This window comes from Protomyctophum bolini (assembly GCF_963924005.1).
Source record: "Protomyctophum bolini genome assembly, chromosome: 3".
Lineage (NCBI taxonomy): Eukaryota > Metazoa > Chordata > Actinopteri > Myctophiformes > Myctophidae > Protomyctophum > Protomyctophum bolini.
In genome coordinates, this window is record NC_137864.1 from 45,121,557 (window position 1) to 45,142,413 (window position 20,857).

Genomic DNA, 20,857 nt, shown 5'->3' on the forward strand with positions numbered 1-20,857 from the left:
ATGAGTAAAAGAGTGGTTTACATGTGTGAAAGGGTAATATTTACCTTCACAGATTGCATAAAAGATAGTAGCCTCCCTCAGTCTCAAGTAACAATAGCAGCACTTAACAGCAGACCATATTAAATGTGTTGATAATAGAATATACTCAGTCATATATATTACATACTGTATACATGAGGTGATAGTGCCAGGTGTGAAACCATAACCAATGAGTTTTGTTACCGAGCAATCAATGTAAACATCACAATCTCACGTCATCAGAAAGAAATGTTGTCCTCCTCAGCATACAATACAATGGTGGTGCATTGCGTTCTCACAATGCTTTGATGGAAATGGGACAACGTAAATGTTTACTTGCAATGTTAAGCATGTTTATAGCAAGGACACACATTCACAGTGACCACATAAAACCATGTTTATTTTCAAGTCAAGCATAAAGGCCATTTCAGTATTGTATGGGTTCTTGGACTGTAATGTCGTACATTAAACATGGTTCAGACAGATTGAATTTGCCTTCTTTAGTCTTTGAACAGTGCATCACACATGTACACATTATGAATTATTCCCTTGCGTCACAATATTGCACTTGCATTGCAATATGCACACATCTACAATACATGTGCATTCAAGTCACACTGACTCACAAGCATACATTTACATAGTCCTCTACACAACTACTCCAATGCTTGGCAGTTAGGTAGTGCCATTTCGACGGTTACACTTTTCGGACTGGCGGGTGTTCTAAATGGGGGAAGGGGAGCTTCAGAGAGGGGGTGCGTCGGAATGCCAATATCTGTTCCCAGTGCAATTTCCTCTGTACACACACACACACACACACCAAACGTTTAACTGTATCTTCATTGTTAACTGTATGTTACGTGGATCGTTTTTATTCAAGGTACAGTACACTTTAACACGTTATCCTCTTCCTCTTCCAAACAGCTGATTCGCAGTGAATCAACAAAGATCACGTGTGCACTGGCCAGGCCTACTGTTACATTAGTGGTTCTCAAAGAGGGTCTGGGGGAGTTCCAGGGGGTCCGCCAGTTAAATCAGGTAATAATAAATAATGGCATAAAAATCAGTTTAAGTAGCCAGTTTAACCACTTTAACCCTAATTTGTACTTTGGATCATTCGAAAAAAAGGCGACCAACAACCTCGCCTCATTGTGAACTTGTAGATCCACTATTTTCAAATCTTGACAAATTGTGAGAACCTTTGAAATGAATCATCATGTTTAACAAGACAAATCTTCTCTTATGCGGGTCCCTGCTGGCAGAACATGTTTTCACATGGGGGTCCGTGGCCAATGGCCAAAATACATATGAATTTGGTGGGTCCTTGACGTGAAAATCATACTTCAAATAAGGACTTGTGATGAAAACATGTCATTCCAGGTGATGTCCATTCTCATCCAGAATAGCATGGGCTATTTGTCGTGTCCTGTCCCAGGTGCTCATGCACTGAAGGACCGGATGAAGTTGTATATGCGTGTTGTGTAAGGAACAAAGCCTTCCTTGTCCTTGTAGGTGACGGTAGTCTTTGAGTGTGGCGTCTCAGATACAAACACGTTTGGATTCACAGGTTCCTCCTCCTCTTCTTTCTTTTCTAAAGTGGAGTAACAAGAATAATGATTGAGTGACAGCAAGTTACAAGCAAGCAGCAGTGGAAACTAAGTAAGTATTTTGACCTTTGGTGGTCAACGTTAAACCATTGGATTAACTTTATTTTACTGTATTATAGAGAGTTGTATATTTTAATTGCTACTTTTACTCAAGTAAAATACGAGTTTTCTTGAAAAAAATCTAAATACCTCTTCCACCAATGGTTGCATCTACTCCACGTTTCGGCACAATATAATAATGCATGGGGCATGAACAATAATAAATTACCTGGGAATTGGATTGCATCAAATTTTCCTGTGTATTTCATATATGCCAAAGAGCCTAACGTAGTCCATACACCAATAGCGTACATGATGGACACTTTTTTATTCCATTTCACATAATCTCGGATCGTCATGGTGGTGGTGATATAGTTAAATTGCTTGTATAAACTGCGATTAAAGGAATTTATCGACCACAGAAACGTTTATTCCTTAGGTTTATTCAAGGACGCTGCCATGACAGCTCGAACCGGAAGTGTTTGTTGTTGTTCTTCCGTCAGCGACGTTGCATATATGGGTGGGTGCATACCGCCACCTACTGCACCAGAGTATGTCCTTCAACATAAAGGAATGCCTCAGGGCCAGGCCCATGCAGCCAATATAAAGACCACGTTTAATTATTTAATTAAGTAATTATCCTTATTAAATAGCTCAAAGCTCTAGTGCTGGTTGCCTAGGTTAGAACCCTAGGTTAGAACCCGCTGACTCCAATTAGAACTTAAACCAGGAGGCTTAGACATATTCCCGGGCGTCACGTCGAGCAGACCCTATATATTAGGCCTATCCGATTATGCTGTCACGATGACTAAACCGATGGCGATCATTTCTATCCGTATATGAGTTCTACCACATCGATCTGATGTCAGCCCGGACCAAATTGGTCCGGATTGTCATATAGTCTACTAAGTAGACTCTACTTGCCAGCCCATAGAGCACCATTGACAATGGTCCATTGTGAACCGGAACCCTGACATGTTGAGTACACCAATATTTTATCATAATAGGCTACATCACTGGTTCCCAAATATTTCTGTGTATGTGTAAATAAAATAGTTGCTATTATATTATTATTGTATTATTTATTATTGTATTATTATTATATTGTAATATTATTGTATTATTTATGTACATATATGTACATGTGCTTATATGTTCACATATACATATATACATACACATAGACGCCTGAGGGCGAGAAGCGACCTCCGCGTGCATGCATCCACCTGGGTGACAGCAGACTGCTGGGCGAGCGCTGGCGGCCTGGCGCTTTGGAATGGGGCGTCAGATAAACATATCCGCCTGGGTGACAGTAGACTGTTGTGCGAGCGCTGGTGCTTTGGCATGGGGGGTAAGATCTTAATTTTCGGGCCTGTTGAGAACTCTAGTTTTCGCCGGCTGCCGGTGTGGCTGCACTAATAACTTTGGGGCAGGCCCGTCTAGAGTTTGAATGGACAGATATCAGTCAAAAGGGAGACATCGAAGAGGAAGGATGGATGGGGAAGGATCAACGTATGGAATGTCAGAACAGGTCAGCTCCATATATGGAGAACTAAGGGTTTGAGGTTTGAGGTCAGATGTAGAGTTGCTGGCCAATATTGATGACATCAGGGATGTCACGTGATGTCACATGCTCCATCCCTGATGATGTAATGTGATGTCGGTATATATTTTATTTATTATATTATACTAGAATGTTATATACACACGCACGCACGCACATATAAAAAAAAGTCTATTTTGTGGCAATGGATCCACTCAGCGTGAATTAAATGCTGCTCATGTCACGTGTATTATAGAGTGGATACAAATCTAAAACTCCTGCTTTACTGTCATAGTCGGCCTATGCAACAATGATGAAAAGACAAACAGGAAACAGCATTAATGTATATTTGGAGTAGACATATGGCACTATATCTCTGCACACAATCTATCTTATCACTGCTATGCCGAAGACACTCTGCTACTCGGGTGGTAGAGTGCATCACTGCATGCCTGTGGATGTCTTGTCCAGGGACGGATTAAACCCCACAAGGGCCCCCATAGCGTGCATGCTCGCAGAATTTTCGTGTTTTTATCACATTTCTTACCTAAATTTAACAAAATTCAGGGCCTCAAACTCAGTACTGTGCGGTCTAATTTCCCCTAAGGGCCCCTGAGAGCCAAGGGCCCCTGGGCCACAGCCCCACTGGCTAATTTGGCCCTGGTTTTGTCAACACCTCAAGCTAAACCCAGACAAGACTGAGATTCTCTTCTGCCCAGCTAAGTCCTGCCCCATGCAGGAGCTAACTGTTTCTGTGTTTCTTTTTGTCAACACCTTGGTGACTTTGGTTCAAAGTCCAACAGCCAAGAACCTTGGTGTTGTCCTGGACAGTCAGCTCTCATTCAAAGCAACATTACAGCGGTCACTCGATCCTGTAGGTTGCTCGACCGCCCAGGGGCCAGTCAGCCCAGCTCCTTATCCAGACATCAGTCATATTAAAACTTGACTCTTTGATTGATTGATTGATTGATTGATTGAAGTATTTATTAACAGTTTGGAGAATTACAGTACATTTCAAGGAGCACAACTCAATACAAAACTGTTAAATAAGGCATTACACTTGTTTACAATAGGGTCCGCCATGTTCAATTAATCATATCTCTCCTTAATCAGAACTGTAATTCTGCAAACTGTTGATAAATAAATCAATCAATCAATCAAAAAGGGCTATACATGCATATCAACATTTTCCTTTTGTTTGAAATCAGGAGGGTTCTGTCCGGTTTCCAGTGGGTGCGTGGTGGGGTGAGGTGGGGGGTCACAGTAGGGGCCAACAACATGGTGGGGGCCCCTAAAAGAAAACAAAACCTCCAGTCACCTCGAGTCCTCGACTCTGCAAGACATTCCGACGTTGATCACGTGACGTGCAGTGAGTCGACCCGCTCCTGTTGTGTTGTGTTTCCTTTCCATTCTGTATGAACCAACACTGAACAGAAGTTGAACCAGATACACACACACACACAGAGAGAGAGAGAGAGAGAGAGAGAGAGTACATTATAATGCAGCTCACGTAGTCTACTCTACACATATACATGCATTTAACCACCAGCAAAAACAACATGTTACCGAGGAGGACGCACCGGGACCCCACGACTTTACAAGAATGTAAACCGAAACATGTTAAAGTGATGAAAACTTTTTACAAATGACTTCGTCTGAAGAAATGCACGGACTGTAGCCAGCCAGACAAAAGATTGCAGTTGTGTGCGTGTGTGTGTGTGTGTGTGTGTTGCTGTGTTCAGGTCTAGGATTTTAGGAAACTTCTTTTAAAGGTGAGTGCACTTTTATACAATTCAATTCCCTCTAAAATGTTATTAACTTGATGTATGCCGCAGTTGTTGTTTTGTCTTCATTGGTCCTCGAAATGTGGATTTGGTATTGCGTTCGAAATAACGCAAATAAACATGGAATAACTTCTAAAAAGCAAGATAAAGTACCGCTAAACCTAACAGACAGTTGCCATATTATTGAAAGTGAGCACTATTTGAGCTTTGTGTATGATTCAAACCTTTGTAGATTTGCGGTTATCTCTATTTGGCAAAGGCGGGGTTAATTGGCCCACATAATATAAGTCTACTGTAGTGATATTCCTGGTGATATGTAGGTCAGGGTACGTATTGGGGGTTGTCATAAACATTGAGCTGTATTCCCTTTCCCCTTGAAATAAGAGTTTTATATCTATCAACCTGCCTGTCCGTTCCGTCTAGAATTGTGTATGTTGTATTGGTGGACGGTTGGTTTCTGTGTTTAATAGTGTAGCATATATAATCTCATCCTCATTGATTGTGCATCACTAGGCAGCCGTGATTCACTGCATTCCTCTGGCACAAGCAATCCTCCACTTGTACTTGAACTGATATTATCAGCAGCTACTAATAATGTCAATAGTTTAATGGCTTCCTGCTAATCTATCCTCAAATCTACCTCACCTAAATAATAAATAGTACTTGTGCCTAGCACACAGGGCACAGTCCTGAGGGTGGATTTCAGTCCTGAGGATTTCATATAGGGGTCATTTAATGAGATCAGTGCAGATTTGCAAAAAAAATCATTTTCAGTCTTGGGATTTTGTTTGGCTTTAAGCCCTGAGCACAGCATTGCAGTGGTTACTGTAAACATCATTTTATATATTAATTGTATAACTTTATTAAATTATTATTATCAATTTATTGCGACCGAAGTTCGCAGATAACTATGAAATCTTGTGTTTTTGTCACATAACCCACAATTCCCATCACTCTTCGTCATGAAGTCACAATTCCCCTCACACACCCCATGCAAGCCCCCAGGTCATCATGACATCAGCCCCCTGGTCACCCCAGGCAAGCCCCCAGGCGGCCAGGTCATCATGACATCAGTCCCCAGGTCACCCCAGGCAAGCCCCCAGGTGGCCAGGTCATCATGACATCAGTCCCCAGGTCATCGTGACATCAAGGACCATATAAGATAGCTTGCAGTGGTGTCCGATCCGAACTTAACCGGGATGCAGACATTTCTAACCCAACGATATCCGGTTTGTAAAGCCAGACATCACTGAGGACATTTGGGTTGTAAGGCCTAAAGGCCTAATATCCTCCTGTCTTGTCCGGAAGGCAACGGAGTCTCTCGTGAGGAGCATAGCAAATGCTGCTAGCTCCCTAAACCTCCGATTCCTCTTTATAAAATGGTTCACTATCGATGCGTGTCATGATGACGATGCCTGGCATGTACAGTATATCCATATATGAGGTTTCTACACCATAGTCTGATGTCAGCGCTGGATTTCTGCTGTTGTCTCCATACATGGAGCTATAGGTTGTCTCCATATATGGAGCTATAGGTGAAATAACGAAGGCTTTCACCTAGAACTCCATATATGGAGACAACCGTCCTATAGCTATGGCTGATGCCCCCCCATGCCAAAGCGCCAGTGCTCGCCCAGCAGTCTGCCGCCAACGAGGCGGGTGTCTTACTGGTTGTATTGTATACATACTGTACATCTCTTCTTTGATACAATTGCATGCATCATAGAGGATGCTTGTCATGAGTTATGGAAGTAGCATTATCCATGTCATGATGACTATTTAATATTTATGTATTTGATGTAAATTGTAATTGTAAATTGTATATCGTGACAACCTCCGTTCCACTTCCCCTCCCCCCAGACAGGGCTATAGGCTAGCTGCAGCTCACCTGCAGTCTAGTCTGCTTTGTTGTTTTTGTTTTTGTTGTGGACTGAACACTAACAGTCAGTAAAAGTTGTTTTTCTTCTGAATGTAATACTGGGGACATTTTGCTGAGCTAAAGCTGCTCTGGAATCTGTTAACGAGATCAGCAGCGCCCACTGCACCACCAGACAGTTCCATGCTGTTACACAGGGATATGAATAAGCAGAAAGGTATTTTAATACATGGACATGGAAATGACTAAAGATCCCATTAGGTGAGGTTAGTTTCTGAGGTTCCAGTGTTTCTATATATCGTCTGACTCCGTCGGGTGGAAACCTCATAATCTCATATACAGTATGTCCAAAATAGGGTTGGATAATCAATTCTTGGAGGCCTGTAACGCTGAGAGTAGGCTTATACAAATGGAACCAAATGAATCTGATTAATATTAATTTATTTTCTTTATCAGTTTTTTTTACCGTTGCTGCCATGGCCGTACGTACCTTTGTTGTGTAGATGATAATGGCAAATACATGATAACATTTTGATCACTTCATCACAACAAAACAGTAGGTTACTAGTTTCGGTGGCCGAATATTCGGTCCTAAGGGCCAATTCATACTCCTATTTTACCGCTGTTTCGGCGCTGAAGTGCCGAAATGATTTCGGCTCGTCAGAAATTTTCAGTAGCACCGAAGAGTCGACTTTAGGACGGTACCCACTACCCGCCCCCCCCGAACCTCAAATGACGTCACATTGTAGGCTCTACAGAGCCGAACCGAGTTTTATTCGGCTCTAAAATAGGAGTATGAAATATGAATCGGCCCTAACCCGTAAGCAAAGCGTCCATCTACTCCCCGCCGCCTCCCCGCCATGTAATCATTTCAAATGGGGGTCCGTCTGTGGCCAATACACACAGATCTGGGGATCCTTGACATGAACATGTTTAACCCATTCTGACCTGAGATCAGATTCATACGAGGTTTCCACGGGACACACACTGGTCTGATGAACCCATTCTGACCTGAGATCAGATTCTAAAAAATGTCAGTCGCTCTTCGATTTTTCAAAAATAGCAGACCTACAAGCTCGTATCGCGCCACTCGGTGGCGCGATATGAGCTTGTAGATCTGCTATTTTTCAATAGGTAAAGCATAACATGATGCTAACACCAAAATGGGTGCCCGGTCAGAATGGGTTAAGAACCAGAGTGATCTAACGTACTGTCCTGCAGAGAGCAACAACAGCCTGATGTTTTTATTTCTTTGTTGGTGTTGGAGCTTTGTGATGTTTTCCGCCTGTGTCCTAACATGTGTTCATCTGCATTTACTTTCCACGGTGTGTACAGCTAAAGTTCTATCTCTTTGTCTACTAGCTTAGACTTGACTTCTATTTCCATTAGTTTATTAGAGCCCGTGTAAATGTATAGTGGAGGTCGTCAGGCCGCTCACAATCCTTATACCAATATTAGTGAGTAAACCTTTTATTTATATATATCCTAGAGTATGTATAAACATTTTTCTTCAGTGTTCACACTTGTATAATAACCAGTAAGACGCCCTGTGGGCGAGAAGTGACCTCGAGGTCGCGTGCACGCATCTGCCTGGGTGACGGTAGACTGCTGGGCGAGCGCTGGTGCTTTGGCATGGGGGGGGAGGGTCTGATCAACATAATGGAATGAATTCTGTACTGGCCATATACACTAGTATAATTATGTATGGAGCGTGTTTTGACTCGGTGTACAAGGTTTGATGAGGTCAGATCAACATATGGAATGTCAGAACAGGTCAGCTCCATACATGGAGATCTAAGGGTGGCAGCGGGGGCAGTGTCTTGAGTGTACAGGGTTTGATGAGGGCCCAAGCCTTAATTTTCGGGTTTGATGATGTCAGAAATAACATAGAGCGTGTGATGTCACGACTCGGTGTCCCATATGGGGAAGGGACACCTGGCGATGTCGTCTACGTCGCGACTACATTATATGCCCACATATGGAGATTCCTGATGATGTCACGTGATGTCACGACTAGGCATGACCATATATGGGGCCGTGACTGACGAACCAACGGACGGGAAATGCACGTTTTCACAGTAAATGAAACCTGCGGTCGCAATTAAACTTATAACAAATAATGGAGTCAGCCTATTTTACAGTTGAACACATTTCTTTGTCAAAAACGGCCAACTTCACTGTCAATTTAATCACTATTATCTCCGCCTGGCCAAAGGCATGTGTGTGTGTGTGTGTGTGTGTGTGTGTGTGTGTGTGTGTGTGTGTGTGTGTGTGTGTGTCTGTTCTAGTTTAGCTTTTGAAAAATAGCAGATCTACAAGCTCATAGGACGACACCGAGTGGCACGCTACGAGCTTGCTATTTATTTTAAAGTCGTGAAAATGTGGCGCAGATCTTTGAATATATATTTCAGAGCGAACATTTTTAACTAAAATATTGGCTTCTGGGGGGTCCCTGGAACTACATATTTTGAGATGGGGGGTCCGTGGCCCAGTACAGATAATTCTAGGGGTCCTTGACATGAAATATGTTGAGCACCACTGACATAGAAACATGGGTTTTTCAGAAAAATGTTAGGATTTAGAAGACATTTTTTGTATCGACCTCAGTCCAATATGGGTTAAAAACAACTACGTTTGAATGTCGGCACGGACAACATACAGCTACGCCGATAACACTATTTCTGTGATAGTCCAATTCAATGCCGGCCAGTGAAATCAGGGTCTGAAGTACAGTTTTTGTTAATCAAACAAGCAGCACAAAACAGTCTAGTCAGGCTTCTTCTTAGTTCTTTCTTGCCTCTGAGGCAGAACTGGAAACTCCACAGGTTGGTGTAAACTGTAAAGTGACGTCACCTCGGGGGACGGGGGACGAAGAAACAGCCACTCCAGTTACAGTTGTCCGAATAGAACTGGAGGGCTCAGGGCTGTGAGTCTGAACACTTTCACAGAGGTTTCCTGGTGCCTGGAGCTATATCCTGGTGCTGGGCATGAAAGGAGACACTTTGTTAACCCATTTAGGCCTGACCTCGAAAAAAAAAGAAAAATCTTCTAAGTCCTCCAGTTTTCTGAAATAAATATTTTCACGATATTTAAAAAAATACCACAAGCTCGTAGCTCTTATGAGCTTGTAGATCTGCTATTTTTCGATTGCTAAATTATAACATAATGTTTAAAACACCAAAAGGGGTTCTTCCCGCCCCAAAATGGGTTGGCTTTAGAACAGTGGTTATCAACAGAGCTATCCTGGTGCTGGGCATGAAATGAGACACTTTGCGAAGGCTTTAGAACAGTGGTTCCCAAACGTCTTATAGCTATGAGCCAAAATGGGAATTCGATGTCTCCCCGGGAACCAAACTAGTGAAAATAGCCGATCTACAAGCACCGTCACGATGCAACATGTTAGCTTGCAGATGTGCTATTTTCACTGGGGTTAAAAAAACTTTTTTCCATCAATGTTTTGAAATAATAATATTATAATAAAATATAGTGGGGGGAAAAGGAGGACCTCTGTTTTTGCTATTGCAGTTTGATACATTAATAATTAATTGACTGACTCTGCATGCTATTTATGAAGAAATGGACAATGCATCTAGGTTAGGTTTAATGCATTTCCTGCAGTTCTCAATCTCAATATAAAGGTTTTTAGTTTGTGTAATAATCGGGGCTACTTGTTGACAGTAATCCAGGACAGAAATGTTTCCCCTGGTCCTTTTGGAGAAGCAGTGGGAATGTAGGTCAAAAACGGGGAGACGATAACCTTCAAACGAACGGGGAACGCAGCCCTTTCCAATTCTCTGATTATACTAGTACTCTCTAATTTATGTAGCCAGTATGCTTCCTTTTATTCATGCTATGGTTAGTGGGCTCAATGTGGGGGCTCGGTTACTGGGTTCTGTGGTTGGCATGGGTGTGGGTGTTGTCTTGGGCTTGGGGGTCCAGTTACTTACTGGGTGCAGGGTGTGGGTGTTGTCTTCAGCTTGGGGGTCCAGTTACTGGGTGGCAGTGGGTTCAGGGTTTGGGTGGGGTCTTTCTAAAACCCACATTTCCTGTTATGTTTAGACACAACTCAACTATTTTTCATGTCATTATATGATACCATAATAATACACAGATAGAAATAAGTTCTCCATTTCTCATTGGCTTTACAATTTGATTTTAATATTATGTTCTTGTTTTATTGTATCACGCCACGTGATGTCTATATCTTTAGTCTATCTATTAGTCACCCTTTTCAGAGTCAAATTAACAATGAAGATTTTACAGTGAAATTCTGGGGCTCCAGATGAAACCACGTTAATAATAATAATAATCTTTATTGTCCCGAAGGATATTTGTCTTCACAATCTGTTCAACACCCACATAAAAAACAACACGGAGCACATAACACCACGACAATACAAAACAAACATGAGGTCCCCACTGTGTACAGAACCATCCTAGCGGCGGGGCAGTTTGTTTAATGATGGCCGAGGGGACAAAGCTCCTACTAAAACGGACCTTTTTCCATGGCAAGGTTCTGTATCTTTGTCCAGATGGCATGAGGTTAAAGAAGCGATACAGGGGATGATCAGTGTCATTTGATATCGAAAGTGCTAGCCGTGTGATGGCTTTATTGTTCATATCAGAAAGTGTGGGTGTAGGAAGTCTGATGATCTTGGAAGCAATACGGGTGATACTGAAAAGTTTGTTCCTGTTAGGCATGGACAGTATGGTGTAGAAACATGCGGAACAGTACAATAGAACAGGTTGAATAATGCTTTTGTACATTAATAGCAGAAGATGAGGAGCAACAGATAATGATCTTAGCTTACGAATTACATGGAGTGACTGGACAGATGTAATGTGTTGATCAAACCCAAGTTTATTGTCCAGTGTGAGTCCAAGATATGTGAAGCTGTCAACCTGTTTTTAAAACAGTACCATTAATGAGTCCAGTCCAGTGTGGCCATCTCTTGCTGTATAATCTCGTCCTCCATGCTTTATGTTTAAACTCCTCAATGATAAAACATTCCAAGGTGCGTGAGGAGACTTTGCACACCTCCCCTCGCTTGGACTGGAGGAGAGGAGAGCTATAGCTCTTTTCTGGGTTTTGATCCCTCTCTACTCCTCCTGGTACTAATTTAATGGGGAGCGGCCCAGTGTGTCTGTGAATGGAACCTCCTTGTCAAAGAGAAGAAAAACAGCCCCGCCTTTCCCCACACTGACCTTTTTGAATGTGGAAAAGTTATGATAGGGTGGTGCTGGGTCCCAACAGCGCCTTTAACCACAGAGTTTAGACGCGGGGGCACCACTCACCGCTGCACACAGCAAAGCCCTCAACAGAGTCGGCACTCATTTAATCCATTCTTTTGGTGTTCGCATTATGTTATGCTTTAGCTATTGAAAAATAGCAGATCTACAAGCTCATAGCGCGCCACCGAGTGGCGCGCTATGAGCTTGTAGGTCTGCTATTTTTTGAAAAATCAAAGAACGACTGACATAGAAACATAGCTTTTTCAGAAAACTGTCATTTTCAAACAGACATTTTTAGAATCTGATCTCAGGTCAGAATGGGTTAACTCTTGAGAGTGTACAAAATGTGACCAAATGGACCCTTTCGGTCGGCTCCATTTGGTTCCCTGTTGTACGACTCGAGAGTTACAAATGAATAAATGAATGCTTTAAAAGGAGGATTTTGTTGTGTACTGGTTGTCGTGTGTACACTCTCAGACTAAAGCACTGCTTGCTTCCGATGTCGTTTGATTTGGTTCGCCTCTGAAGTACTTGAAAGGGAGACGTTGAAACGCAAATGCGCGTCACTTTACATTACCCGAGCAGGACGGGAAAAGCTGAATTTGGTGTGTGGGTGATGATGAATGATGTCGTTGAAAGAATGAGGTCAGGCTGTTCGTTCAGTCATTTCTGCGTTTGAGTGACAGAGGGAACATGCTCTTTCTTAGTACAGTGGATATACAGTAGTGGGTACAACTTGAGAAGTCAAGAAATGACAACGAAATATGAAAGTAGTGCTGCACAATGAATCTAAAAAAAGATTGCGATCTAGATTCAGACACATAATGCGATCTCATTTTGTGAAGACCCGTGCAGCACTAGTTGTAGCTGTCCAATTGCTTTGAGTTACTCTTTTGCTACAAGAGAGAGACTTTAAGAGAGGCTTAAGTCAAGCACTTTGATGTTGTCTGTTTAAACTTTAAAGCCACAGTAGTTACGGCTCCAGGTGCCACATTTCGAATGTAGTAATGTTCAGCAACGACAGACTAAAGACGATAAATGAATCGTGTGAGAATCGTGAACGAAATTCTTGTGGAGGAAAAAAAAACAAAAATGGAGATTCACATTTGAGCAAGAATCGTGCAACACTATTATAGCTCGAAAGCAATCATAACTTTTCCAATTGAGGAACAACAACCTTGCCCTTTTTTCACTGCTAACCCGCAGAATGTGGGCTAGTAGGTTCATCTGAACCACTGACACACATTCAGCTATGTGGCAGCAGAGCAGAGCACACGGGGCAGCCTGCACTGCTTCTCTGGTTTAAATTACAGTCCTGCCTGTACGTCTCCTTTTAAATAGCCGGACACTATTTTTTCCCTTTGTCTCATGCATGCTTGCGGCCGTACCGTCTACCGTGTGCATGTGTGCAAGCGAGCAACACACACACACACGCACGCACGCATGCATGCACGCACGCACACACACACACACACACACACACACACACACACACACACACACACACACACACACACACACACACACACACACACACACACACACCCATGCAGAGTTGCAGACACATGCACATTCACACACACCACCTTCTGGCTTGCAATAACAGGACCCGTCCTCTCTATGGGATTCCTGATCTGTCAGGGTTCCAGCGGTGCATTTATGCAGCTGTCTGGCTGCAGTCCCTTATGCAGCTGTCTGGCTGCAGTCCCTTATGCAGCTGTCTGGCTGCAGTCCCTTATGCATTCACCACCACTGTCTGGCTGCAGTCCCTTATGCATTCACCACCACTGTCTGGCTGCAGTCCCTTATGCATTCACCACCACTGTCTGGCTGCAGTCCCTTATGCATTCACCAACCACTGTCTGGCTGCAGTCCCTTATGCATTCACCACCACTGTCTGGCTGCAGTCCCTTATGCATTCACCACCACTGTCTGCTGCAGTCCCTTATGCATTCACCACCACTGTCTGGCTGCAGTCCCTTATGCATTCACCACCACTGTCTGGCTGCAGTCCCTTATGCATTCACCACCACTGCCTGGCTGCAGTCCCTTATGCATTCACCACCACTGTCTGGCTGCAGTCCCTTATGCATTCACCACCACTGTCTGGCTGCAGTCCCTTATGCATTCACCACCACTGTCTGGCTGCAGTCCCTTATGCATTCACCACCACTGTCTGGCTGCAGTCCCTTATGCATTCACCACCACTGCCTGGCTGCAGTCCCTTATGCATTCACCACCACTGTCTGGCTGCAGTCCCTTGTGCATTCACCACCACTGTCTGGCTGCAGTCCCTTGTGCATTCACCACCACTGCCTGGCTGCAGTCCCTTATGCAGCTGCCTGGCTGCAGTCCCTTATGCATTCACCACCACTGTCTGGCTGCAGTCCCTTATGCATTCACCACCACTGTCTGCTGCAGTCCCTTATGCAGCTGTCTGGCTGCAGTCCCTTATGCAGCTGTCTGGCTGCAGTCCCTTATGCATTCACCACCACTGTCTGCTGCAGTCCCTTATGCATTCACCACCACTGTCTGGCTGCAGTCCCTTATGCATTCACCACCACTGTCTGGCTGCAGTCCCTTATGCATTCACCACCACTGTCTGGCTGCAGTCCCTTATGCATTCACCACCACTGTCTGGCTGCAGTCCCTTATGCAGCTGTCTGGCTGCAGTCCCTTATGCATTCACCACCACTGTCTGGCTGCAGTCCCTTATGCATTCACCACCACTGTCTGGCTGCAGTCCCTTATGCAGCTGTCTGGCTGCAGTCCCTTATGCATTCACCACCACTGTCTGGCTGCAGTCCCTTATGCATTCACCACCACTGTCTGGCTGCAGTCCCTTATGCATTCACCACCACTGTCTGCTGCAGTCCCTTATGCATTCACCACCACTGTCTGGCTGCAGTCCCTTATGCATTCACCACCACTGTCTGCTGCAGTCCCTTATGCATTCACCACCACTGTCTGGCTGCAGTCCCTTAATATGCAGCTGTCTGGCTGCAGTCCCTTATGCATTCACCACCACTGTCTGGCTGCAGTCCCTTATGCATTCACCACCACTGTCTGGCTGCAGTCCCTTAATATGCAGCTGTCTGGCTGCAGTCCCTTATGCATTCACCACCACTGTCTGCTGCAGTCCCTTATGCATTCACCACCACTGTCTGGCTGCAGTCCCTTGTGCATTCACCACCACTGTCTGGCTGCAGTCCCTTATGCATTCACCACCACTGTCTGGCTGCAGTCCCTTATGCATTCACCACCACTGTCTGGCTGCAGTCCCTTGTGCATTCACCACCACTGTCTGGCTGCAGTCCCTTATGCATTCACCACCACTGTCTGGCTGCAGTCCCTTGTGCATTCACCACCACTGTCTGGCTGCAGTCCCTTATGCATTCACCACCACTGTCTGGCTGCAGTCCCTTATGCATTCATGCAGCTGCCTGGCTGCAGTCCCTTATGCATTTATGCAGCTGCCTGGCTACAGTCCCTTATGCATTTATGCAGCTGCCTGGCTGCAGTCCCTTATGCATTCACCACCACTGCAGTGACTGCATGCACGCCATCATTCACCACAGCACCACTCTTATATACAGTACAGGACTGTGGCAGAGTCCTGAGAAACACTTTGGAGTTTGTTTTGAATGTTAAAGTCATACTTTTTTTTAATTAAACAAAAGTTATAATTTCTTTTTTTTTTATTCTTCACTTTTATGTCTGACCCTGACAGACACTCTTGCCAAAATGATGCAGACGCTGGAAATTAATACATACCGTTTCTGACAAATGTATTAAAAAAGAACCCAAAACTCAAAAATCTCAAAGCATTGGTTTTGAAGCATTACTTCCTTGGTTTTGTCTCGAACAGAACGGGGTTCTGGGAATGAGAGTTCTATTGGTTTTGTCTCCAACGGGGTTCTGGTAATGAGAGTTCTATTGGTTTTGTCTCGAACGGGGTTCTGGGAATGAGAGTTCTATTGGTTTTGTCTCGAACGGGGTTCTGGGAATGAGAGTTCTATTGGTTTTGTCTCGAACGGGGTTCTGGGAATGAGAGTTCTATTGGTTTTGTCTCGAACGGGGTTCTGGAAATGAGAGTTCTATTGGTTTTGTCTCCAACAGGGTTCTGGGAATGAGAGTTCTATTGGTTTTGTCTTGAACAGAACGGGGTTCTGGGAATGAGAGTTCTAAGCCAAGTCATTGGGCTTTACAGGATCTTTCACCCTCTTTATGACATTAGAGACTTGATGAGCACATTACTATAAGTACGACTATAGGCTCATATAGTTAGTTAGTTAGTGTGGCTGTTGTGACTTGGGTTATAGGCAGTTACTGTAGCTGAAATACTGTATAAAGTGTCATTTCAAGTAGTACGGTAAAGCTTTTCATCCCTTTATTGTGATTATAGGAAACACACAGGATGATGAGGATGATGACAGATAGGGTTAGCTACATAACAGTATGTATACACTCTCAAAGTGAAACTAGCTAACTGACTAACTAGACTTTCCTCAGAATTCACATATATCACGTTTTCTGGGAATTGCCTAACTTTCGCAATAGCCATTAACCGACCAGGTCGCTGTAAAAACCTATCCTGGGATCAGTGTCTGTATATGACATGCACTTAATCTTTGTCATCTTCTTAATCTTTGTCATAAAATGTCCAGGCTTGCGGGCAGGGGGGTGAAAAATGTCCTCCACTGCCATCAAACGTGCGGCAAAGGGTTGTGTTGTTCAATCCATTCTACGGCCATGTAAACACAATGACTGCACAGAGACTTGCATTGCTGAGTGATGATTGATGACTTGTTGTTTCCTGGAAGGCCCCATAGCGTGTCCACTCCTCTGCAGAGAGGCTGCTGGCTGCAGTCAAAAGATGCAATTCAGGAACCGTGTTGTTTTGCAGTTTTACCCCATAAGTTTGCACGTATTTAGTTCCATTCTGACCTGAGATCAGATTCAAAAAATGTCTTCTACATCCTTTTCTGAAAAAGATATGTTTCTATGTCTATGTCGTTCTTCGATTTTTCTAAAACAGCAGACCTACAAGCTCGAGCTATGAGCTTGTAGATCTGCTATTTTTCAACAGCTAAAGCGTAACATAATGCCAACACCAAAAGGGGTTCCCGCCCAGAATGGGTTAATACAGTAGCAGAATTACTGAATATAGGAGCTCTACAAGCTGACAATGCATGATCACACGATGTGACAAGTTGTATGAGACAAGGTTTAAGTGGTTGGCTAATCACACTAGTAATTAGAGGTGCTCCGATCAGGGTTTTTTTGGGACGGATCCCGATCACCGATCGTCTTTCTCACGATCGGCACCGATACCGATCTTGTGTGCAAGGGGAAAAATTGAATATTTTCAAAAAATATTATACATCAAAACCCACGTCAAAACTGTTCCTGTGTGTGTGGGGATGAAGGGGAGAAGGTTTAGGCCTGTCGCAAAGATACGCCAATTATATTGTATAAATGATCGGTTTCTCCAGATTGGGTAAATTACCGATCGAGTCATTTGGAGTGAAAATCGTCCGATCACCAATCGGTGGCCGATCGATCGGAGCACATCTACTAGTAATCAATGTATTTGATCGATAGTTGCAGCCCTAAAACACCCATGCGCGCACACACACACACACACACACACACACACACACACACACACACACACACCTGCGAGTAGTTTCGATGAGAGACAGTGAGGCTATTCATTAGTGCTAGCATGGAGCGTGTATCATGACGCCCACTGGGAGCAGCGTAGCGTCCCCCACGCTGCGCTCTCACCATTATGGGCTTTAAAAGGAACCACAGAACGGTCTCACTACCATGGCCTGTTGCTCTCTGTCATTATTCAAGACACAACTCTCACAGTCTGTCGTTTTACACGCCTCTGTCTCCTTCTCTCTATCTCTTCTTCCCCCTTGCTCGCTTTCTCTCTCCTCTCCTCTCACTCCTCTCTCTCTCTCTCTTTCGTGTGTGTGTGTGTGTGTGTGTGTGTGTGTGTGTGTGTGTGTGTGTGTGTGTGTGTGTGTGTTTATCTTAAACAGTGTTTCCCTGTGTAGCAGTGCCAGTGACTGTGTTCCTGTGTGGCCGAGACTAGCTCAGTCAGAACTCAGAAGTGTCTTTGTTTGCTAGCAGCTGAGACTGACTCCCGCATGCGCGCACACACACACACACACACACACACACACACACACACACACACACACACACACGTGTTCTGAATGAACTCATACTGTTAAAGTTGGTTCAGTGTTTTTGCTTGATAATAATATTGGATATGACTGACAGCAGTTGAATGAAGCTGCTGATGTTGGACTACACATACAAACAGGGCACTCCACCTGGCATAAACTGGAAGCTCTCCTCTTGTTGTTTACTACAGTTCCCAGCATGCACCTCCCCTTTTTAATTTCCACTGAACCAAAGCTTATAGGGAGGAAATTGTAGTCGTTGGCAGTAAGATCCACACGACGTGGTGGAGACATTGTTTACCTGGATGACCCCGAGCCTGATTTGTACTTTGGTTGAGCGCAGGTGTTGCGCACTGAAAACAGCAGATCTACAAGTTCACAACGCATCGCAGTGCGACACGTTGTGAACTTGCAGATCTGCTATTTTATTTACGCTAGTATACAGGACACTGGCGCGCACTGCAGCAAAGTAGCGTGAGTCAGCTTGAGTCTCCGCTGAACCCATCTCTGTTATCTGTCTGTGTTACTTCAGAGCCCTGACGGCATGCCAGGAAATCTCTGCTTGTTTTCATCATTATTGGCTCTCTCTCTCTCTTGTGTCTCCCTTCCCCCTCTCTGACCCGACCTCTCTCTATCTCTCTCTCTCTGTGTGTCATCATGCCTGCCCTCCTCTCCGCTATCGCCCCATTTCCAGGGAATTGTTCAGGTTTCTGACCACATTTATTACCACAGCGTCTCCGCTCTATGGAAAGGATAACTTTAGAGTGCTCACTGCTAGCCGCTCTATGGAAACGATAACTTTAGAGTGCTCACTGCTAGACGCCAGGTAAACAGTTAGTCTTGGATCAGTTCGAAAACATACTGTACCTGTTATTGAGTATTGACCTGAATTCTTTATTTTTTATTTTTTTACTAATAACTTTACAGCATGCATGAGTTACATACAGAGGCCGACCGATGCCAGATCTTTGGAGAGTCCTAAAACATACAGGCAGGATTTTAAACAAATTGCAACAGAAACTCTTTCAACTTTTTAATAAATATGTTAGTAACAAGATAAAGTCCTAAGAAATCCCACCCGTGTGAAGTAAGTGGTGCAACTCTGTGTGTGTGGGGGGGGGGGGGGGGGGGACTTCCAGACCCACAGGAACACACCCAGGGTGCTGGCCCGGTTCCGGCGAGCCGCCCCGCGTCAAAAACGGTCGAGAAATGACAGAGTTACCGTTTGGGGGTCCTCAGACTGTCCTCCCTCTACTGTACTGTACTGTACTGTCACACCCAAAATCATCATATATACAGTACATATACATACAGTTAATGTGTGTGTGTGTGTGTGTGTGTGTGTGTGTGTGTGTGTGTGTGTTAGGCTGCGCAACAGTGACACGCTATTTTCATGCTCGGACAGACCCAGCCAGCCAGCCACCCGCGGACACACAAAGCTACTTTAATAAAGTGGTTGCACCACTTAAGAATGCTAAAATAGTTGATGTACTGTACCAGTAACAAACTATTTAAGGCAAAATGTCATTCTGAATGACATAAAGTATAAAGTGTAATTTCATGACGCATTCTTATAAGTAGTACGCTAAGCTTTTTCATCCCTTTATTGTGATTATAGGAAACATGCCACACAGGAGGATGATGACAGAGAGGGTTAGCTACATTACATTTATACACTCTCAAAGTGAAACTAGACTTTCCTCAGAATTCACGTTTTCTGGGGATTGCCTAACTTTCGCAATAATAGCCGTTAACCGACCAGGTCGCTGTAAAAACCTATCCTGGGATCAGTGTCTGTATATGACACTTCATCTTTGTCACCTTCTTCGTTTCGTCATCTTCGTCATAAAAACTCCAGGCTTGGGGATGTACTGTACCAGTAACAAACTATTTAAGGCAAAATGTCATTCTCAATTAAGTAGCATGTGACGTTTCATGATTCTGAATCCATTGCAAGCATTAGTTTTGCACGAAAAACAATCCTAAAAACGGCCAGAAGAAGAAGAAGAAATGCTTTCTGGTAAATCAAGTTTACCAAGGGTAACTGGACTAAGCATCAGATACTTGTTTACAGCCAGGCCCACATGGAACATTTCATGGTAGAGGTTCAATGCCTTGTCCAAGGGCACTTCAACGGTGGTAATTTTAACGTGTCGGATCGCTGATTCGAACTGGCGACCTTCCGGTATCTAGACCGCTCCGCAATCCACTCGGCCACCGCTGCCTCTATAGCCGTCATCACAAATGTGATGGTTATCACATTTGGGCAAGTAGCATTTTTCATTATGTTTCACCACTGGGATCTTTCATATGTTGTTACTAACATATTTAGGTGTCTTGCTCAGGGACACTTAGGAGTTAGGTGTCTTGCTCAGGGACACTTAGGAGTTAGGTGTCTTGCTCAGGGACACTTAGGAGTTAGGTGTCTTGCTCAGGGACACTTAGGAGTTAGGTGTCTTGCTCAGGGACACTTAGGAGTTAGGTGTCTTGCTCAGGGAGCAGTTAGGATTTAGGTGTCTTGCTCAGGGACACTTAGGAGTTAGGTGTCTTGCTCAGGG

The 20,857-nt window shown here is 44.1% G+C and overlaps 1 protein-coding gene and 1 long non-coding RNA gene across 2 annotated transcripts in view; one reads left to right on the forward strand and one right to left on the reverse strand.

Moving 5' to 3' along the window:
• Nucleotides 1–397: 397 nt before the first annotated feature.
• LOC308311340 lies at nucleotides 398–2,130 on the reverse strand. Its single transcript, XR_013963634.1, has 2 exons — nucleotides 1,894–2,130; nucleotides 398–1,609 (listed from the first exon to the last, which is right to left on the reverse strand). It is a non-coding gene; the product is annotated as an uncharacterized lncRNA (long non-coding RNA).
• Nucleotides 2,131–4,639: 2,509 nt separating this feature from the next.
• The window catches only part of LOC308313337 (ras and Rab interactor 2-like), a 66,957-nt gene continuing 50,739 nt past the window's right edge, over nucleotides 4,640–20,857 (forward strand). Inside the window, 1 exon segment of the mRNA XM_080760426.1 lies at nucleotides 4,640–4,979. The gene's annotated coding sequence lies outside the window, so the exon portion shown is untranslated.